Consider the following 21,316-nt stretch of genomic DNA (forward strand, 5'->3'; position numbering starts at 1 on the left):
GTACAACATATCAATGCCGTGTTTGTATATATTGCAAAATGATCACCACAATAAATCTAGTTAACGTGTTACCATACAGAGTAACAAGTTTTTTTTTCTTATAATGACAACTTTCAAGATCTACTCTCTTAGTAACTTTCAAATAAGCACTATAGCATTATTAATGATAGTGAATGTGCTGTATATAAGGCTTAACATGTTTGACTGGATTGGAGGGAGATGTAAAGAATATTGAAAACTAACAATACTTAATTCCAGACAAAAAGAATCACTTCATCCCCTAAGTAATGGGGAATTATTAAAAGTTTGGCTCATTTATGTTCCACTTAACTAGTCAAAGGAGCACACTAAAAACAATGACAAGGACTATCACATCAAATGTTCTCTATAAGAATCACATTGCCAGAATTAATCATCTGTCCAGAGCTAATGGACAGATTTCTAAAATTGGCTGTGTGCAGACAGGATGCTTAGTCATTAAATTAGGTATATTAGACTGCCTTTCTTTTGCTCAACACTCTTTGATTTTCTCCTACTACTTTATTGAGTGACACATGGAACTTTTTACAGCAGCAAAGTCCTCTGCATCTGGCCCCTGCCTACTTTGCTGGCATTTCATACCAGTCTCAATATACATATGATGCAAACCACAATTATTATCTACAATTCTCTAGTAGCCACATTAAAAAAGGTAAAAAGAAACATATGAAATTAATTTTAATTATATATTTTACTTAACCCAATATATCCAAAATACTATTTTCATATGTAATCAATATAAAACATTATTAATGAGATACTTTACAGTATTTTTTTCCTACTGAGCCTTTGAAAGCTGGTGTGTATTTTACACTTATAACACATCTCTACATGGAGTAGCCACATTTCAAGCCATGTGTACCTGGTGGATATTACACTGGGTACTGTGATTCAGTACCATGCCAATCATTTGACTCTATAACCAAGTTGATCAAAGTAGATTATTTTCAGTTTTAAGACCATCTCTTCCTTTTTTTTAAGACCGTCTCTTCTAAATTTCTTGTGTTTTTCCTTTCCTCATTATTTGTGCCATGTTTCTTCAAATGACTTCTCCCATTTCTGCCTCTTTAAATCCTATGCATTTTTTTTAAGATCCTACTCAAATGATTCCTCTTCTACAAAACCTTCAATGATTGTGTTAAATAGGCAGGAAAGATTAATTCAAGACACTAGAGATAGGCTCACATTTATATTCAGTAGAGCCATACATTTATTTTTCAAATTGAAAAAATAAAATTGCATCTCCATGTTACAACATGCACAAAAATCGATTTCAGATGAGTCAAAGGCCTAAATGTGAAAAGTGAATCTTTAGAGCGTCTAGGAGAAAATATATGAGAGTGTCTTTATGACCTCCAAATAGGGAAGGATTTCTTAAATAAAAAAAAAAAGGAAGTGAAACTAAAGAAAATAATAAATCTGACTTCATTAAAAAACTTCTGTTCATCAAGTCATTAAGAGTGAAAACAAGTTATAGATTTAAAGATTTATTCATAATACATATAATCAAGAAGGATTAATAACCAGATTTGGCAGAGAACTCCAAAAATCAGTAAAGACAAGACAAACCAATAGAAAAATGGGCAAAAGACACGGACGGGCAATTCATAGGTGAGTAACCATGGTTGATAAATAGGAGAAAACACTCAATCGTACTAATAATCATGGAACCTCCATATAAATCAAACCACCATGAGAAATTCTCACATCTATCGGATTGTTTTTTTAGTAATCTGACAATACCAAGGATTGGATGTGGAGCAATAGAATATTTTATTTATTTTTCTTATTTAAATTTATTAGTTAACATATAGCTTGATATTGGTTTCAGGAGTAGAATTCAGTGGTCCATCACTTACATACAACACCTAATGTTCATCACATCAAGTGCCCTCTTTAGCCCATCCCCCACCTAGCCCATCTGCCACCCACCTCTCCCCATCAACCCTCAGTTTGTTCTCTATCATTAATCTCTCTTTTGGCTTGTTTCCCTTTCCTTCTTTTTCTTTTCTCCCTTCCCATATTTCATCTGTTTTCTTTCTTAAATTCCACATGAGTGAGATCACATGGTATTTGTCTTTCTCTGACAGACTTATTTCACGTAGGATAATACACGTTTCATCCACGTTGCTGCAAATGGCAGGATTTCATTCTTTTTGATGGCTGAGTGTGTGCTTGATTTCCGTGTGTGTGTGTATGTATCACATCTTTTTTTTTTTTTTAAGATTTTATTTATTTACTCATGAGAGACATAGAGAAAGAGGTAGAGACACAGGCAGAAGGAGAAGCAGACTCCATGCAGGGAGCCCGATGCGGGACCCTGGGATCACGACCTGAGCCAAAGGCAGAGGCTCAACCACTGAGCCACCCGGGTGCCCCATATCGCATCTTCTTTATCCATTCATCAGTTGATGGACATACAGACTTTTTCCAAAGTTTGGCTATTGTTGACAATGTGAGCAATTGAATCGTATACACACCCATCAGGAGCGTATACTTCTACAACCACTTCGGAGAGCACTGTACTATGATCTGGTAGTGCTGATAATGTGTTTGTGACACAGTGATTCTACTCCCTAGAATGCACAACTACAAGAAATGTCCATGGCAGCATTGTTTGTAACAGCAAACAACTGGAAACACCTATTCATGAACGGAGGCGATGAATAAAAATTGTGATGCAGTCATTACTATTATGGGGTGGATTGTGTCCCCCCTACCTCCAGATTACTAAATTGAAGTCCTAACCCCAAGCATCTTAGAATGAGACTCCATTTGGAGGCAAGCCTTTCTTTTATAGGAGTGATTAAGATAAAATGAAGTCATATGGGTGGGCCCTAATCCATTATGGCCGGTGTCCTTATAAGAGGAGGTTAGGACGCTGACAATTTACAGACCAAGGAGTGAAGACAAAATAAGAAGGCAGCCATGTGCAAGCGAAGGAGATGTATCAGAGGAAACCAAATTTGCCACACCTTGATCTTGTACTTTTAACACCCAGAACTGTGAGAAAACACATTTCTATTAAGTCACCCAGTCTATGGTATTTTGTGATGGTAGCCCTAGAAAAGGACAGTTGCTATATAACAATTAATTATACAATTCAGTCTATTACTATACAGCATTACTAAATATTGAAAATTAATTATGCAGGATTTAACATTGCGGAATTTCACCATGATCAGCAAAAAATGCAAGTTGCAGTAGAATACATACAGTTTGGTGCCATTTATAAAAATTTTTAGATATTTTTAAGGAATATATACATATATAAATCCTAAAAAATCTAAAGAAGCGCATGGCCGGGGTAAATACCAAATTCAGGATAGTTTCCTTTGGAGTTGAAGGAACTAGATGTCATAGGAGAAGGGCCTATTGGAAACTTTTTCGTAATAAGTAAAGTATATCGTTCTTTAGGGGAGAGTGGTGAGGAAAAGATTATATTCTTCTTTATATCCTTTTGTATATGTGAAGTAGTTCATTATAATTTTTAAAGAAAGGCTAAGATCAGTAACACTGACTTCTAGTTCCTTTAGAACTCTGAGGGGCTCGAGAAAAAATCTGATTTAGCCCTTTTATTTACAGACTGGGGAAACTGAAGAACTGCGTAGCTTTCTGGTTTCTAGAAATAACTAGGCTAAACCCAGATTTCCTGTCTCTTTATTAAATAAATGGTTTTTGAATACAGTTCTTCGAGAAGGAAGTGGTGATCACTGAGTCAGTTATGAGCTTGTTAAGCTGATTTCATTTTCTTCCCTCATCCAGGTCACTTGATAAGGAGAAGAAATGCTCAAGTCACAGTTTATTTTCATTAGAGCGAGTCACTTGGTGAAGTTTTGTGAACTCCTTGGGAAAGGAGAGCGAATGTTGCCAGGTATTGACTATCATTAGGTGGGATAATTAGTGGCTTAAGAACAACATTGGAAGATGAGTTATTCATCACGAGTCAGTGTCAACCATGAGGGGGAAAAGCTCTATTTTAAACCACGTGACTTTTGATAAAGACAAGTTAAATATGTTGATTTCAAAGGGCAAAAAGTAAAAAAAAAAGAAAAAAAAAAAAGGGGGCTGACCTCCTGACCTTCCAGGCAAAGTTCACTGCACTTACCACATTCTTTTTATCTGGACTGTCTGATTCTTCCACTAGACAGATTCCAGGGGGTTATTTGCTTTGGAATCTTCTAGGTTTGGTGCTTGGCACACAGTAGGTTTTCAACAAGTGTTTGTTGGCCTTAAACACAAGGAGTTGCCGGACAGGATCATAATTCCAAGAGTCCAGGAGACAGGAGAAGAGACTCAAGCTAACTGGATACTATTTTAAAAGATACAAATTATTGCTTGGGAATTAAAACAACAACAACAACAACAAAAAACACTTAATATTAATTGCACGAAAAAGAGAGAAGCAGTCGAGAGTGGCTCAGCTCAGCAAAAAAAAAAAAAAAGCCCCTCCCCCCCCTCTGTTTTTTTGAGACAGGTGGTTGCTGACTTCAAGCTCTTTGGGAGCAACTGTGGAAAGGGCATTAGTCCTTCAGTTCATTTGCAAGAAGCTTAGGTCTCCGAGCTACGCGGAAGACGATGCCAGAAGCAGAGCAAGGGCAAGGCGCAGGGTGCAGAGTCGGGGAGGTCATCGCCCCCTTTTCCTTGGCGCGGGCCCGTGCCCAGTCCGGGGGCCGCATCTTAAACGGGACAAACAAGTACTTGTTCAGACCGCGGCGACCTCTGGTTCTTCGCACCGCTTTCAGCATTTATCACGTGCCTCGCTACTCGCGTCCAGTCCGGTCCCGGCGAGCTGTTCGCCCCCGCAAGCCACCGCCTCCGGGGAGCGCAGGACGCCAGCTCCGAGGCGCAGACGGGAAGCGACTCTCTCCCCGGCTTGGGCTCCCCTCTATGGTAGGGGCAGGTCAGTCTCTCCTACCTCTCTAGCCCTCCAGTGGAGCCTCTATGGTTCCCGGAGGCCCCCTCACCGGAAGCCCGTGGGAGGGGACGGCTTCCGCAGACCGGAAGTTGCGCCCTCACTGCTCGCCGTTTCAAAATGTCGCGGAGGCCTCGGGGCCTGTGACTGGCGCCCCCTCCCCCCGCCCCGGGCTCGGCGGGGGAGCGACTCATGGAGCGGCCGTGAGGTGTGGCTCTAGGGTCTCGGCGGCCGCGGGGGGGGGGAGGGGGAGCGGGCGAGGCGGGGGAGCCGGGGGTGGAGGGTTGTGCGGTGGGGCCCCGCGGAAGGTAAAAATGGAGGTGGAGTCCCGCCGCCGGGTACAGCCCAGGGTCGAGATGGTCGGCGGCGGATGCTTAGCGGGACGCAGCGTGGGGGGCGGAGGCACAGGGCCGGCCCCGAGGCGAGAAGCGGCTGCAGACTGCGGGGCCGCGCGCCGTCGCGGCGGGGGCGCTTGAGAGCTTGAGTGATGGGGCTGTTTGGGGCCACACCCAGGCCCGCCCAGCAGGACCTCCGCGGACGGGGCTCGGGCGTCTGTGCCTCCAGCCGCGCACCTTCCCGCTGGTTCTTGTGCGCCCTGAATTCCGAGACCCCCGCCCCGTTAAAGCGGCACCCGGGACCCTGCTGCTGCCCCCTCCGCGCCGTCGGGAAGGCGCTGGTGCCGGCCGGGCAGCTCCGAGCGCGTGCATCCTCGGTGCCAAGTGTCCCGCATCGCCGCCGCTTAGGTTTTGGCTCCTCCCTCCTCCCTCCCTCCCTGACAACGGAGAAGGTAACTTAGAAGTATTTATGTCACAGTATTTTCGTTTCTCACCGTGCGGGGCAGGATCACACATTTTTGTGGTTTATTAAAAAAAAAAAAGAAGAAGCAGGCGTGTATCTCAAGTGAGAAAACGCACGTGGTCCAGAAGCGTGTAAAGTTTGGCTGGCTCTTGGCCAACTCTAGCCGGTTCTCTTCTCAGGCTGGCTGTCCATGATGGCTTCATAACATCCTTCCTGACTTTTCCCCTACGGTTCTCATGTTTTTATTTTTACTTTTTTTTTTTTAATTTGTTACTTTTTTAAAGACATTTATTTATTCACGAGAGGCAGAGAGGCGGAGATATAGGCAGCGGAGAAGCGGGCTCCCGGCGGGGAGCCTGATGTGGGACTGGATCCCTGAACCTGGAATCACCCCCCCCAACGGAAGGCAGCGGCCCAACCGCTGAGCCACCCAGGCGTCCCGGTCGGTAGTCATATTTTTAGATGTACATTTTTAAAAATTTTTGTTTATTTATTTATTCACGACACAGAGAGAGAGGCAGAGACACAGGCAGAAGGAGAAGCAGGCTCCATGCAGGGAGCCCAACGTGGGACTCGATCCCGAGACTCCAGGATCACACCCCGGGCCGAAGGCAGGCGCTAATCCGCCGAGCCGCCCAGGGATCCCCCAGTACTCATATTTTTAAACAGTAGGATCATTTTGTATGCATTGCGATGCGCCTTAAGTTTTTCAGATAGTATCAGGGACTTTCCATCAAATAGACATATAATACTTTCGTTTAAACACTTGCCACGGTACTGTTTTAGAGGGTTGTACAACAGTTTGGCCAGCCAGTTCCCTACTGATGGGAGTTTTAGGTTGTTCCTGGCGTAATGTTCTGCACACTGTGCTGGAGTATGCTCTTGCTGCATACACATTTTACCTTGTAGATGTGTAGCTGACTTGGTAAGAACTAAAACAACGTCTGAATAGTACAGTAGTTTTATTTTTTTAAAGTTGTTTTTATTGCCCTCAAGTATATAGTTGAAAGAATCAGACAGTAGTGTTTAGTAGAGGTCCTTAGGGCTTTAAAGAATTAAGAATGATTTTTTTAAAAATTTTTATTTATTTATGATAGTCACACACACACACACACACACACACACACACACACACAGAGAGAAGCAGAGACATAGGCAGAGGGAGAAGCAGGCTCCATGCACCGGGAGCCCGACGTGGGATTCGATCCCGGGTCTCCAGGATCACGCTCTGGGCCAAAGGCAGGCGCCAAACCGCTGCGCCACCCAGGGATCCCAGAATTAAGAGTGATTAATTCTGCTACCTTCTGACAAATTTTTGATTTGTCTTAAAATCACACTTGTTTTCAAAGGTAGAAATTTGGAGATGAAGCATAGGAGTCTTTTGGACTAAATGATGGTAAAACCAGTCTTCCATTATCACTGAGAGACGAATAAACTGTTGTCTGATTTCAGTCCAGTAGAGGACACAGAAGCACAAATATAATGTGATAAGTGGTAATAGAGGGGCTCTAGTGTCATCAGCTTCCCTTGGAGTGTCAGCCTTGACCAAGGAAGTGACTTTTTTTTTTTTTTTTTTTAATGATAGTCACAGAGAGAGAGAGGCAGAGATACAGGCAGAGGAAGAAGCAGGCTCCATGCACCGGAAGCCCGATGTGGGATTCGATCCCGGGTCTCCAGGATCGCGCCCTGGGCCAAAGGCAGGCGCCAAACCACTGCGCCACCCAGGGATCCCGGAAGTGACTTTTGACCTAGGTAGAAGAATAAGAATTTTCAATAATAGAGAGTAGGTCACAGAAGAGGAGAAAGGACAGGTGTCTGATATTATCTGAGTCCATTGGCAGTGGATTTCAAACTTTTTAAACCATGACTCCCAGTAAAAATAAGTTTTATATTGTGACCTAGATACATAGGAGGGGGGATGGTTAAGAACTCTGGTTCTGCAGCCAGGGTTCTTGGACTCTAAGACCATGATTTTGAGGAAATTATCTTCCTCTCTACCTCAGTTTCCCCCTTGAAAATGAGGACAATGATATATCTACCTAATAGGATTTTTATAAAGATTAAATGAGTCATTGCAAAATGCTCTAAAGAGTGCCTGATACCAGGGTGCTTAACTGTGTTGCGTTGGTTATTTTTGGTTATTTTCAATAACAGAAACAGGTTTCACAGAACAAAGCTTTGTTACTTTTATTTTCTGTACTATTTCATTAGTGGAGGGGATCAGTAATGACTCACTGGGGTGCAACTTGTAGTTTGAGAATTTCAGTACAAAAAATGCCTAGGAGGTGAGTAGTAAAAGGGCTTGACGCATTCAAGAAACTGAGTCATCATTCATCACAGTGGGCATTGTAAGTTGGAGACAGGTCCAGATGTATAAGCTCATGCACACATACCCAGTGAGGGGAGTGAGAATATGGAAATGGAAGTGCTCCCTGAGTCAGCTCTACTGGCCCATGTGCAGTAGTTCTTCAGTCTTCAAATGCACTGAAAAACCAGAGTACTTTGGCCTGCCCTGGGATACCCTTAGTTCTGTTGTGTTGTGGAATGAAGTGGTGGAATTGACTTCTCTCTCTCTCCTTCTTTCTTGCTTTCCTTTCTTTTCTTTCTTTTTTTCCTGCATTTTATTTATTAGAACAAGAGGGAGGGGCAGAGGGAAAGGGAGAAGCCGACTCCCCGCTAAGCAGGGAGCCCTCTGTAGGGCTCACTCTGAGGACCCTGAGATCATGACTTGAGCCAAAGACAGGTGCTTAACCGACTGAGCCATGCAGGCACCCCGTGGCTTCTCTGTCAATAAACCCATCTCTCTTGAGGAAGTCCTCTTGGGTTTTTGTTTGTTTGTTTTTTAAGTTGAAGTATAAACACACGATGTCGCATTCATTTTAGGTGTATACAGTGTAGTGATTTGACAGCTCTATACATTATGCTGTGCTCACCACAAGTGCAGCTACTACCATCTGTCACTCTACAACGCTAGTACAATACCATTGACTGTATTCCCTGTGTTGTACCTTTTATCCTTGTGACTTACTCATTCCATAACCAGAAGCCTGTATCTCCCATTCCTTCACCCATTTTGCCTGTCCTTCTATCTCCTCCTTTCTGGCAACCATCAGTTTGTTCCAGGGAGAGTTTTTTTGAAAGCAAGAAAGCTGCAAAAAGAACTTTCTTCCCGGGATCCCTGGGTGGCTCAGCGGTTTAGCCCCTGCCCTCAGCCCAGGGCGTGATCCTGGAGTCCCGGGATCCCACGTTGGGCTCCCTGCCTAGAGCCTGCTTCTCCCTCTGCCTGAGTCTCTGCCCTCCTCTCCCCCTCTGTGTTTCTCATGAATGAATAAATAAAATCTTTTTTTTTTTTTTAAAGAACTTTCTTCCCTCATTTATTTATTTTTAAAGATTTTATTTATTCATGAGAGACACAGAGAGAGATAGAGGCAGAGACACAGGCAGAGGGAGAAGCAGGCTCCATGCAGGGAGCCTGACATGGGACTCGATCCTGGGATTCCAGGATCACAACCTGGGTTGAAGGTGGCACTAAACTGCTGAGCCACCTGGGCTGCCCCACCCTCATTTATTTAAAAGTAGGCAAATTCTTTTCAGCTTTTTATGCTCATCTCTGAGGTTTATTATTAGCTGGAAAGAAACCTTTCCGGAGAGCCAAAGCAGTTCCAATTAATAATGTAGATTCTTTTTTTGTAACAAGTATTTTCTAAGAGTACCAATTTTTTCAAGATACAGTAGATAAATGGAATTTTTGTGATTTCTTTCTATTTGGTGTATGCCATTCAATAAAGTAAAGACTATTGTTTTAATTCAGTATTTTTTCTATTTTTTCTAACTTTTTAATGGAAATATTTTTTTAAAGATTTTGTTTATTCATGAGAGACCCACAGAGAGAAGCAGAGACATAGGCAGAGGGAGAAGCAGGCTCTATGCAGGGAGCCCAACGTGGGACTCCATCCCGGGACTCCAGGATCATGCTCTGGGCTGAGGGCAGGGGCTAAACCGCTGAGCCACCCAGCTGTCCCTTAGGTCAGGATTTAAAAAAAAATTACCACCGTGCCTTTTTACTACAATTAACACTTTCTTTATATCTACTATCTAGTATATAATTTAAAATTTTAGGATTGTTTAGAGAAAAATAGAATTTATAGATGGTTTCTTTGAATCAGGACTTGAATGAATAAGGTCCAAATGCTCAATTGTGTTTGTTTTTTAGCCTAAGTACGTCTGCCTACTTAGCCATACCCCTCCCCCCATCTGAAATCCCTATGTTCTGAGATTTCCTACATTCTGGGTTTGGCTAATTGTTTGCTTTTGGTATTATTTATTCCTTTATCCATTTTTCCTACAAACAAGTAGTTAGATGTAGAAGCTTGGTTAGTTGTTTTATTGTCAAGAATACTTCATAGGAGGTTCTGAGTGCTTCCTGTTGGTTCATATCAGGAAGTGCATGATGTGTGAATGACTGTCTCTTTTAGAGAGTTTTGTTAGTGGTCAGGTATACTCAGTCGTCTTTGTGTTTTAAGGTCCCCCCCCATCCCCCAGTCTTTTAAAAGGTTTATCATCTATTAATGGTTGTTGAGGTGATATTTAATCTGAGACTAGAAGGTCTCAGATGAGTCAGTCTTGCATGGAATTCACAGTGCTACAAATGAAGGAGCAGTATGTGCAAAAGCCCTGAAACAGGAAGTAAATGCTCTGAGAAACTAAAAGATCAGTTGGTGAGGTGCAGGGAACATGGAGAAGAACATGAGGTACCAGAGGAAAGACTGGCAAGAATAGGGCTAGATTCTGTGTTTAGAGCAGTAGCAAGCTTTAGAGCAGGGCCTGGCACTGTAGGATTAGGTGTTTGCCTTTTTTTTTTTTTAAGATTTTATATATTTATTCATGAAAGAGACACACACACACACACACACACACACAGGCAGAGGCAGAGGGAGAAGCAGGCTCCACGCAGGGAGCTCAACATGGGACTCAATCCTGGGTCTCCAGGATCACGCCCTGGACTGAAGGTGGCGCTAAACCGCTGAGCCACCGGGACTGCCCATTTGTTTGCTTTTTTATTTTATTTTTTTAATCCTTTTAACTCTATTGTGGAATTTTGTTTGAAGCAGTTTAGAGAGACCGGTTAAAAGTCTATTTCAGTGATGCGTGCTGGAAGTAACACTTTCTGGTTTGGGGAAATAGTCATGGAAGTGAAAAGTGGTGGTTTTGAAAGATTTAGAAATTAAAATTGATAAGGTTCAATGATGTGATAATGGTAAGAGGGAGAGATAAGACTCAACTTTCTGGATTTATTTATTTATTTATTTATTTATTTATTTAGAGTGCAATGGGGCTGTGGGGGGAGGAGCAGAGAGAGCGAGAGAGAATCCCAATTGAGTGAGAATCCCAATGGAGAAAGAATCCTCGGACTCCCTGCCCAGCAGGGAGCCTGACTTGGGTCTCCATCTTACAACCCTGGGATCATGACTGGAGCTGAAATAAAGAGTCCGTTGCTTAACGGACTGAGCCACACAGGTGCCCCTTAGCTTTCTGGTATGAGTTACCGAATGTGACTGCTCATTGGTAGCATAGAAAGAATAATAAGCTCTAGACTCTGGCAAGTTATTTGACTTCTTTTAGGCTCAGGTTCCTCTTTTAAGGAGCAAGTAACAGGCCTAACCCTGCTGTAATCAAAAGAGACTCCCAAGTGGGAAAGTGACAAGATCTTGCTTTGGATTCAGAGTTTGTCAACTGATCTCATTTCTCATATACGTTCTTGAACAGTGCTTTTGCTCATGTTTTCTCTCCCATTCTTTCTACTCTTCTTTCATTTTAAAATCCTTCCACTCCTGTCTCTATTCCCTCTCATTCCTCCTCTGCTTTGCAATCAAATAATGTGTCCTACTCTTAACTTTCATGGCCCTTAAAGCAGTGTCTTTTTAATGGCACAACACTTTCTACCAGATGTTAAGGCAAAGTAGGAAAACCTTGTTGATGTTAAATTCTTCAGATCTGCCAAGCAGTCAGTTCCTGTTCCTGGTAAGATGCTGAACTCCTCCCTCTCAAAATCATCCCTGCAAGTTTAATAATAAGAGAATGCTGTGAGAAAGAGATGGGTGACATGGGCTGTTTTGAACTTGTGCATGTATGCATGGGGAGGCAGTGTTTGGTCTGGGACAGGAGTCAGTCAGACATGGCTGTAGGAGACTAAAACCATCAGGGAGGGAACTGTTGGAATACTGGTCTAGTTTCTCCCCTGTCTCATTACCTTAGAATTAACCTTTTTTAATCCTTGTGACCCAGAGTCCTACTCCATCTCTCCTCAAGAGTGAATCATGGCATTACAGAAGTGTATACTTGTGAGAAGCTGACAAAAAAATAGGTGATGACTGACTTTAGTCACTTCTCTCTTACATTCTAAATCCTTAGGTCTCCCAAAATCCTATCATGGTGCTGCTTCTCCTTGGGGAACAAAGGATGAATCTTTGATCTGGGTAATGATTGTGTGGGGTGGAGAGTGATTGTGCTTTTCTGGTGCTTGGGGCTTTCTACTTTTGTACTTGTTCTTTATTTTTTTTTTTCCTTTAAGATTTTATTTTTGAGTAATTTCCATACTTACTGTGGGGCTTCAATTTATAATCCTGAGATTAAGAGTCACACACTGTTCTGGCTGAGCCAGCCAGGTGCCCCTAGTACTTATTTTCTACCTTACTCCACCTTACTGTAGTTAATATGGGCTGGAATCTGGTCTTGCCCCATATTGTTTGCCTGTCAGAGTATCTGCTATCCTCTAGGGAAAAATAGCAAAGACAGCTGAAGAGCACAGGTATTTTAAGAGAAGAAGAATAATGTGTACATTATTGGAACAAAAATAATAGGACGGATGGATCTAGAGTTTAAAGTTAGACTGATAATTATTGTAAAAGAAACAGAACATCTTAACAACTTGAAATAAGAATAAGCTGTGACTGAGAGAACCGAGCTGAAATCTTAGGGTTGAAAAATGCAATGATTGAAATACAGTATTTCCACTGAGGCCAAGCCTCAGTATGGATACAATTGAAGAATGGATTAGAACTCCAGATTGAGAAAATCTAGAATTAAAAAAAAGAAAAGGATAAAAAAAAAAGGATAAAAAGGAAAAGCTGAAAGGTAAGGAAAATAGATGGGAAGTACTCACATCTAAATAATAGGAATCTTTTTGTTAAATTTCATTTTTTAATTTTTAACTCTATTTTTTAAAGATTTCATTTTTAAGTAATCTCTGCACCCAACATGGGGCTCAGATTTGCAACTCCCAAGATCAGATTGCATGCTCCACTGAGTCAGCCCAGCACCCCTAAATAATAGGAATCTCAAAAATGAAAAAGGAGGGGCACCTGACTGGCTCAGCTGTTGGAGCATGTGACTCTTGATCTCTTGATTATGAGTTCAAGCCCCACATTGGTTGTGGAGCCTAGATTTTAAAAATATTAAAAAATATATATTTAATAAATATTTTATTTAAATAAAGGAGAACATGCTTGAAGAAATAATGTGAAAAACAGTTCTCTTTTAGAGTTAAAAAAAGGGGGGGGGGTGCCTGGGTGGCTGGATTGGTTAAACATCTGAGCCTTGATTTCAGGTTATGATCTCAAGGTTGTAAGATGGAGCCCCTGCTGGACAGGAAGTCTGCTTGAGATTCTCTCTCTCCGTTGGCCCCTCCCCATGTGCTTTTGTGCATTTTCTCTCTAAAATAAATCTTAAAGAAAAAAAGAATAAGAAAAATAAATGTCCTCAGGAAGAAAGTTTACTTGGAAGACTAAAGATGAGAGATCACGGAAAATTTGCTTCCAGGAACATTATACTGAAATTTAAGAGTAACAAAGCAAAACAAGCCTCAGAGAGAGAACAGATTACTACAAGGAATAAAAATTGACGCCAGAGTTTTGAACAGCATCATTAAATGCAAGAAAACAAGTGTTTACAGAATTCTGAAGGGAAATTTAGAATTTTATACCCAACTGCATTCATTTAAGAAGGACGGGATGATAAAAATATTCTCAGGTGTATGAAGTCTTAGAAGCCCTGCCATACAGAGACCCACATTGAACCCAGTTCTGGATGAAGTACTAAGAGTTTCAAATCTAGAAAATGTTACAAGAGATCTAGGAAGTAAGGGGGATTATAATTCCTTGATATTTATTGTAAAGGCTGAGACAAAAAAAAAGAAAAAAATATCTAAGAATTTAAAGTCCAGATGTCATGCTAAGTTCTTATTAGCAAGGAGACGGAGATAGAATTTTTCAGAAAGGTAATAACATATTAAGCATAGGAAGAGTAGAACAAACAAGAATGCTAAGTCAAGATGGTAAAAACGATCCATATGTATTAATAAGAGTGAATGGACTAAATTTACTAGTTAAAGGTAAAAACTGACAAATTGGATGAAAAAATCCAAAGTCCAGATACATTTATGTATGTATGTATTTATTTATTCATGAGAGACACACAGAGAGAGGCAGAGACACAGGCAGAGGGAGAAGCAGGCTCCATGCAGGGAGCCTGACGTGGGACTTGATCCTGGGTCTCCAAGATCACACCCTGAGCTGCAGGCGGCGCCAAATCGCTGCACCACCAGGGCTGCCCCAGATACATGTATTTTACAAGGGACACACCAAAAGTTTAAGGGCATGTAAAAATAGAAAGTAAAAGTTGAGAAAATACATACCTGGATACTAAAAGAAGGCTGGCATGACCTTACTAATATTAGCGAAAATGTGTTTTAGGACTGAACATCTTGGGATGGAAAGAATCACTATATAATGATGGTATAATAATAATAAGATGTCAATTCACCAAGAAGATACAGCAATCAATTTCAAGCACATATGTCTCTGATGAAAAGTCCTTAAAATAGATGATGCAAAATTGGTAGAGAACTACACTGGGATAAATGGACAAATCCACCATTATAGTGGAAGATTTCATTATATCTCTCTTAATTATTTGTAGGTCACATTAAATTAGTAGATATACAAGATTGTAAAAAGCCAACAGGCTTAACTTAACGAACATAGAGTTTTGCAAGCATACATTATAGGATTGATCACCACTTAGGCCAAGTGAAAGCCTTGAAAATTTCAAAGAACAGGTGTTACAGAGAATGGTATCTCCCCACAGTGCTGTTAAATTAGGAGTTAATCACAAAAACATTTAGAAAATACAGTATGCATACGCACAGCTATCCAGCTCATGGATTTAAAAATATTAAGGAAATTGAAAAATACCTACAGCTGAATAATAAAAGTTTCTATAGCAAAACCTGTCGATTGTATTAAAAAATATTGCTGGGATGGAAGGGGGAAGAAATTTATAGAGTTAAATATTTAAATTAGAAAGGGTAAGCTAGATGTCCAACTTAAGAAGTTAGCAAATGATCAACAAAATAACTTTTGTATCATAATAAGATAGGAATGGAAAGGAAGATGCATCTGTACACAGATTAAAAGAATACCATCGACCATATGCCAGTAATTTTGAAAACTTACACAAATGGAAGAAAAAATAAAAACCTCGAATAACCTTAAATTTATTAAATTAAAAATAATTAAAAATCATTCCATGTGACACCTGGGTGGCTCAGTAGGTTAAGTGTCTGCCTTCAGCTCAGGTCATGAGGTCCTGGGATCAAGTTCAGCATTGGTTTCCCTGCTCAGCAGGGAGTCTGCTTCTCCCTCTGTCCCTCCCTGCTGCTTGTGCACTCTCACACTCTCAAAATCTTAAAGGGATGCCTGGGTGGCTCAGTGGTTGAGCATCTGCCTTTGGCTCAGTGTGTGATCCTGGGATCTGGGGGATCGAGTCTGCATCAGGCTCCCCGAGGAGAGATTCTTCTCCCTCTGCCTATGTTTCTGCTTCTTTCTCTGTGTGTCTCTGATGAATAAATAAATCTTTATGAAAAAAAATATGTTTTTTTAAGGTTTTATTTATTCATGAGAGACACAGAGAGAGAGAGAGAGAGGCAGAGGGAGAAGCAGGCTCCATGCAGGGAGCTTGACATGGGACTCGATCCCTGGACTCCAGGATCACGCCCTACGCTGAAGGCAGGTGCTAAACCACTGAGCCACCCAGACTGCCCTAAAAAAAAGAAATCTTAAGACAAAAATCTTCCCACAAAGAAAACACTGAGTTTTATGTTTCAGAGGTGAAGTCAGTCTACCAATGTAAGGATCAAAACATCTCGGTTTTTTAGAATTTTTTTCCGTGCCAGTAGAAAAAAATAGGGATTATTCAAAAGTTAATTCTATTAGGTTGGCCAGCCCTCATAGTCAAACTAGACAAAAACATGACCATGGAAAATTGTAGGCCCATTTCACTCTCTAATAGTAGACTTTATAACCTAAAAGTAGCAAGTCAGAACCAGCCGTGTACAAAAAATAATACCCCCAACCAAGTTTGGTTTATCTCAGGTGTATAAGATTTAATATTAGAAAATTCATAAATGAAAATCAAAAGTCGGGATGCCTGGGTAACTCAGTGGTTGAGTGTCTGTCTTCCGCTCAGGGCATGATCCCGGAGTGCTGGGATCAAGTCCCGTATCGGGCTCTCCGAGGAGCCTGCTTCTCCCTCTGCCTATGTCTCTGCTTCTCTCTCTGTTTCTCTCATGAATAAATAAGTATTATTTATAATAATTTATAAATTTACAAAAAATTTATAAATTTTTAAAAAAATTCAAAAGTCACTGTATTAATAGATTAAAAGAAAAAAATCATAATCATTTCAAAACATTCACTGATAAGATAAAAATCAATCATTTCAATAGATTCAGAAAGAATATTTTATAAATTACTTATTCATGGTATGTTTTTAGTTAATGAGGATGAAAAAAAACCCTTCTAAACAGGTAAAGAGTAACTGTTAAAGAACAATAAACATTAAAAAAAAAACAGTAAACATAAGGAAACATTAGAATCATTTCCTTTAAAATTAGAGACAAAGATACCCACTAATACTGTGTGTGTTTGACATTGTGTTAACAGTCCTAAGCAGTAAAAAAGACATTAGAGGAGGACAAGGATTGGAAAGGAAGGAATAAGATTTTATCTGCATATGATATAATCCTTTACATAGAAAACTGAAGCATCTACAAATTATTAGAAATAATTATGTAAATTTAGGTGACTGGATAGACCATTAAGGAGTCATCTGTATTTCTGTATATATGCAAAAACTACTAAAATCATAATGAAAAGAGAAGGTATCACAGTAGTAGCAGAATATCAACTTTAGAAAATTTTATTTATTTGAGAGAGAGAGAGCACAAGAAGGGGGGGGGGAGTGGCAGAGGGAGAGGGAGAAGCAGGCTTCCGGCTGAGCAGGGAGGCCAGCTTGGGGCTCCATCCCAGGACCCTGGGATCACGATCTGAACTGAAGGCAGATGCTTAATTGACTGAGCTACCCAGGCGCCCCTCAACTTTAGAAATTATTCTGACACAAGTGTGTTAGCTTTCTAAAGGGAAAATTGTAAAATTTTACTAAAAGAAATTAAATAAGTCTTTAATAAGTAGAGAAATATATGTTGTTAGTGATTAGAAAACCATTTGATCTGTATATAAAGGTAATTTCATCTAAAATCCCAACAGGGATTTTTATGGAACTTGATAAAGATGATACTAACATTTATATGGAAGAGATAGAGGACCAGGAATGTAACTGGTGCAGCCATTTGGCAAACGGTGTGGAGGGTCCTCAAAATGTTGTAAATAGGATTACCCTATGATCCAGTAATTGCACTACAGGGTATTTACCCCCAAAATACAAAACACTAATTCAAAGGGCTACATACCCCCTGTTCATTGCAGCATTATTTACAATAGCCAAATTATGGAAGCAGCCCAAGTGTCTATTGATAGATAAATGGATAAAAAAGATTGGCATATAAGCACAGTATGTTGGAATGTTATTCAGCTATAAAAGAGAAGGGAAATCTTGCCATTTGCAACAGCGTGGATGGATCCAGAGCTTAATGGTAAGCAAAATAAGAGGAAAGACAAATGCCATATGATTTCACTCATGTGGTATTAAAGAAACAATATAAAGAGCAAAGGATAAAAAGACAAACTAAGAAAACAGACTGTTAAAGAGAACAAATTGATGGTTACCAGAGGAAAAGTGGGTGGGGGATGGGTGAAATATGTGATCGGCATTAAAAAGTACACTTACATGATGAGCATTAATGTAATTTACATTACTGATTAATGTAAAGAATTGTTGAATCATTATATTGTATACCTGAAACTAAAAGAACACTGTGTTAACTATATTGGAATTAAAATTGAAACTTAAAGTTAGGGGGCCAAGAATAGCTGGTCACTTCTTAAAAAGAATAGGGAAGAGAAAACTTGCTTTGCTGGTTAGTAAGACTCATAAGATAGGAATGAAGACTTTTAAATTGAATAAACATAGATCAATGGGAATGTGAAGGGGGCGAGATCAGTGGAATAGAACAGGGAACTCATAAACACTCATGTATTTAAGGAAAATTTGATATACAGCAGAGATGGCTGGCAATCAGGAAAGAGGCATGTTCAATACATTGAGCTGGAAAAAAATGGCTCCCTATAGGGAAGAAGAGTAAAATAGATTTCTAAAAAAAAAGTCCACTACAGATGGATTAAGAATTTAAATGTCGGGCAGCCCCGGTTGCGCAGCGGTTTAGCGCCGCCTGCAGCCCAGGGTGTGATCCTGGAGTCCCGTGATCAAGTCCCGTGTCGGGCTCCCTGCATGGAGCCTGCTTCTCCCTCTGCCTGTTTCTTTTTTCTTTTTTTTTTTTTCTGCCTGTGTTTCTGCCTCTCTCTCTGTGTCTATCATGAATAAATAAATAAAATCTTTTTTTTTTAAAGCAGCTCAGTTTTTATTTTATTTATTTATTTATGATAGTCAGAGAGAGAGAGAGAGAGAGAGAGGCAGAGACATAGGCAGAGGGAGAAGCAGGCTCCATACACCAGGAGCCCGATGTGGGATTCGATCCCGGGTCTCCAGGATCGCGCCCCGGGCCAAAGGCAGGCGCTAAACCGCTGTGCCACCCAGGGATCCCAAATAAATAAAATCTTAAAAAAAAAAAAAAAGAATTTAAATGTCATTTTAAAAATGTTATCCTTTTACCATACACACTCACAAATTTTAGTATGTGAGGTGAATATGAGACCTTGAGGAATGAAAGATTGCTTAAATCAGGTCATTGGCTGAAAAAGAGATGATAAATATAAATTTGATTTTATTAAAATTAAGTTTTCATAAAAGTATCTTCTAGGAAATGGAAAAAATGTTACAAGTTAGAAGACAATATTTGCAGGACACCCAATTTACATAGAGGTAATATTAAAAAAATATAAAGAACTATTATGAATTAATGAATATAACAAAATCCATTAGAAAAATGTCCAGAAGACATGAGCTGGTATTTCATAGAAGAGGAAACACAAGGCTGATAAGCATATGAAGAGATTTAGCATCATTGTCATTAGTGAACAGAGAAAAAGTCAATTCCTATTTGGCAAAAATTAAAAAGTATTAGAGGAAATAGATTCATAGAATATTTTATACATTCCTGATGGGACTGTGGATTGGTACAAACACTTTGAAAATAGTTTGGTGTCAGTTCCTAAAGTTGAGTATTCATACATGCTATGATCTAGCAATTTCTCTTGTAGATATACTCGAGACACTTTTTTTGCACATGTACAAGAATATTATTAGTAGCATTGTTCATAATAGTGAAAACCTAGAAACAACCCAAATGTTCATCACACTGGAATATTATATAGCAGTCAAAATAAATGAAAAATAAAGTATGAATCTTAAAAACATGCTAGTGAAATAAGCCAGACACAAAAGGACAAATACTGTGGTTTCACTTAGATGAGGTATCTAGAATTGGCATATTCTTAAAGATAGAAAGGATTGTGGTTATCACGGCCTGGGGAGAGGAGGTCATCATGAGAGTTCGCTGTTTAATGGGTGCAGAATTTCAATTTAGTTGATTAAAAAGTTCTGGAGATGGATAGTGTTGATGGTGTACAGTACTGTGAATGTACTTAATGTCACTGAATTGTACATTTAGAAATGGTAGATTTTACGTTATATTTAGTTTACAATAAATTTTAACTAACGTGACACAAGTAGGAATTTTAGTGAAATAAAAATCTAAGATTACCTGCTTTTTTTTTTTTCCTTAAATGCGACTGAACTAAAAATATTTACTCCTTAGCATTCCATTTTGATGCAGTAAAATGCATAAAGAAAAAGGGAAGAAAATCAAAACAGGATTCAGGATGATTGTTGGGGAGAGATAGGGGTATTACAGTTAAATATAGGTTATTGTCAAGCATACTGCTTTGTGGATACTTACTGCATTAGGAAGAATCAAGGAAAAATGGGCCATGTGTGGGTAAACAAAGTATGTTGAAGGAAAGGATTATGATTAATTCTGTACATTGAGGTCTAATGGGCAAAAAATATTACTCAGCGGAGATTTCAGAACTCTTGAGTTTGAAATCTTGACTCTAGCAGTTCATAGAATTCTATTATCTTGGGCAGATAACATCTCTGCTTCTCTTGTGTTAGATGTAAAAAAAGCTGATAACATTACCAATGTCATAGGTTTATTTAAGTGTTAAATGGGTTAATCTGTGTGCCTGTACAGAGTAAGCTCTATGAAAGTCTGTGCCATTTGTTTTGATTATCTAATGCTATGTAATAAACCACCTCAACAACTTAGTTAAAACAGTGGCCATTTTATTTATTATGATTCTGTGGGCTGAGTTGGATGGTTCTTGTCTGGCATGCAGCTGTAGTCAGGTGTCAGGTGCTTTTGGAATGTCCTGTAATATGTGGTGCTTTGGAGGGAATGGCTGGAAGAAGACTGGGCTCAACTGAACCTTTTCTCCACATGGCCCTTTTATGTGATCTCCAGTAGAGTAGTCAGATTTTAGGGGCCTCAAAAAGCACAAAAAATGAAACTGCCAGGCTTGGAATTGGCACATTATCACTTCCACTGTATTCTGCTAATGAATGTTGCAGAGCCACTTGGAAGATGTGGTTCAGTGGGGACCATTTTTGGAAACCATCCACACTGCTTATTTTTATTTTTAAGATTTTATTTTTAAGTAAGTGTAGATCTAACGTGGGGCTTGACCTTACAACCCTGCTCCACAGACTGAGCCAGCCAGGTACCCCTCCCTCCGAAATCCACACTGTTAGTGATATTTATATCTATCGTGTTTCTCTACAGTGTGTAATAATTGTCAATTTAGGCAGCAGGTATTTATTAACAAATAAATACAAATCCCTGCTACTTGCTGCTTATGTTTTACATGATAAATAAAATGTATAGTGTGTTGGTTGGTAACAAGGATAGTAAAGAAAACTAAGGCAGAGAAGGAGATAGGGAATACTGGGGGTTGGGAGTTGCAGTTTTAAAAATGGATGGCCCCCTTGGTAAACTTGACATTTGAACAGACAAAAGGGGGAGGTTAGGAGCTAGAGAGGCAAGGGTGGGAGCAAGAAGACCTTAAAAGGGTAGTGCAGTTGGGAGGTAGGTGG

General features: G+C 40.0%; 1 protein-coding gene across 11 annotated transcripts in view; it reads left to right on the forward strand.

Annotated features, from left to right (window-relative positions):
- The first annotated feature begins 5,020 nt into the window (after positions 1 to 5,020).
- Positions 5,021 to 21,316, forward strand: part of MDM4 (MDM4 regulator of p53) — a 57,350-nt gene continuing 41,054 nt past the window's right edge. For 9 of the 11 annotated variants that reach the window (XM_035711165.2, XM_025421148.3, XM_035711166.2 and 6 more), the window contains exon 1: positions 5,021 to 5,162. The gene's annotated coding sequence lies outside the window, so the exon portion shown is untranslated. Of the gene's footprint in view, positions 5,163 to 5,277; positions 5,742 to 5,773; positions 6,421 to 21,316 lie in introns of those variants that run through there. The other 2 variants (XM_025421149.3, XM_049107033.1) reach the window with 2 other exon arrangements.

Source organism: Canis lupus, chromosome 38 (genome assembly GCF_003254725.2).
Source record: "Canis lupus dingo isolate Sandy chromosome 38, ASM325472v2, whole genome shotgun sequence".
Lineage (NCBI taxonomy): Eukaryota > Metazoa > Chordata > Mammalia > Carnivora > Canidae > Canis > Canis lupus.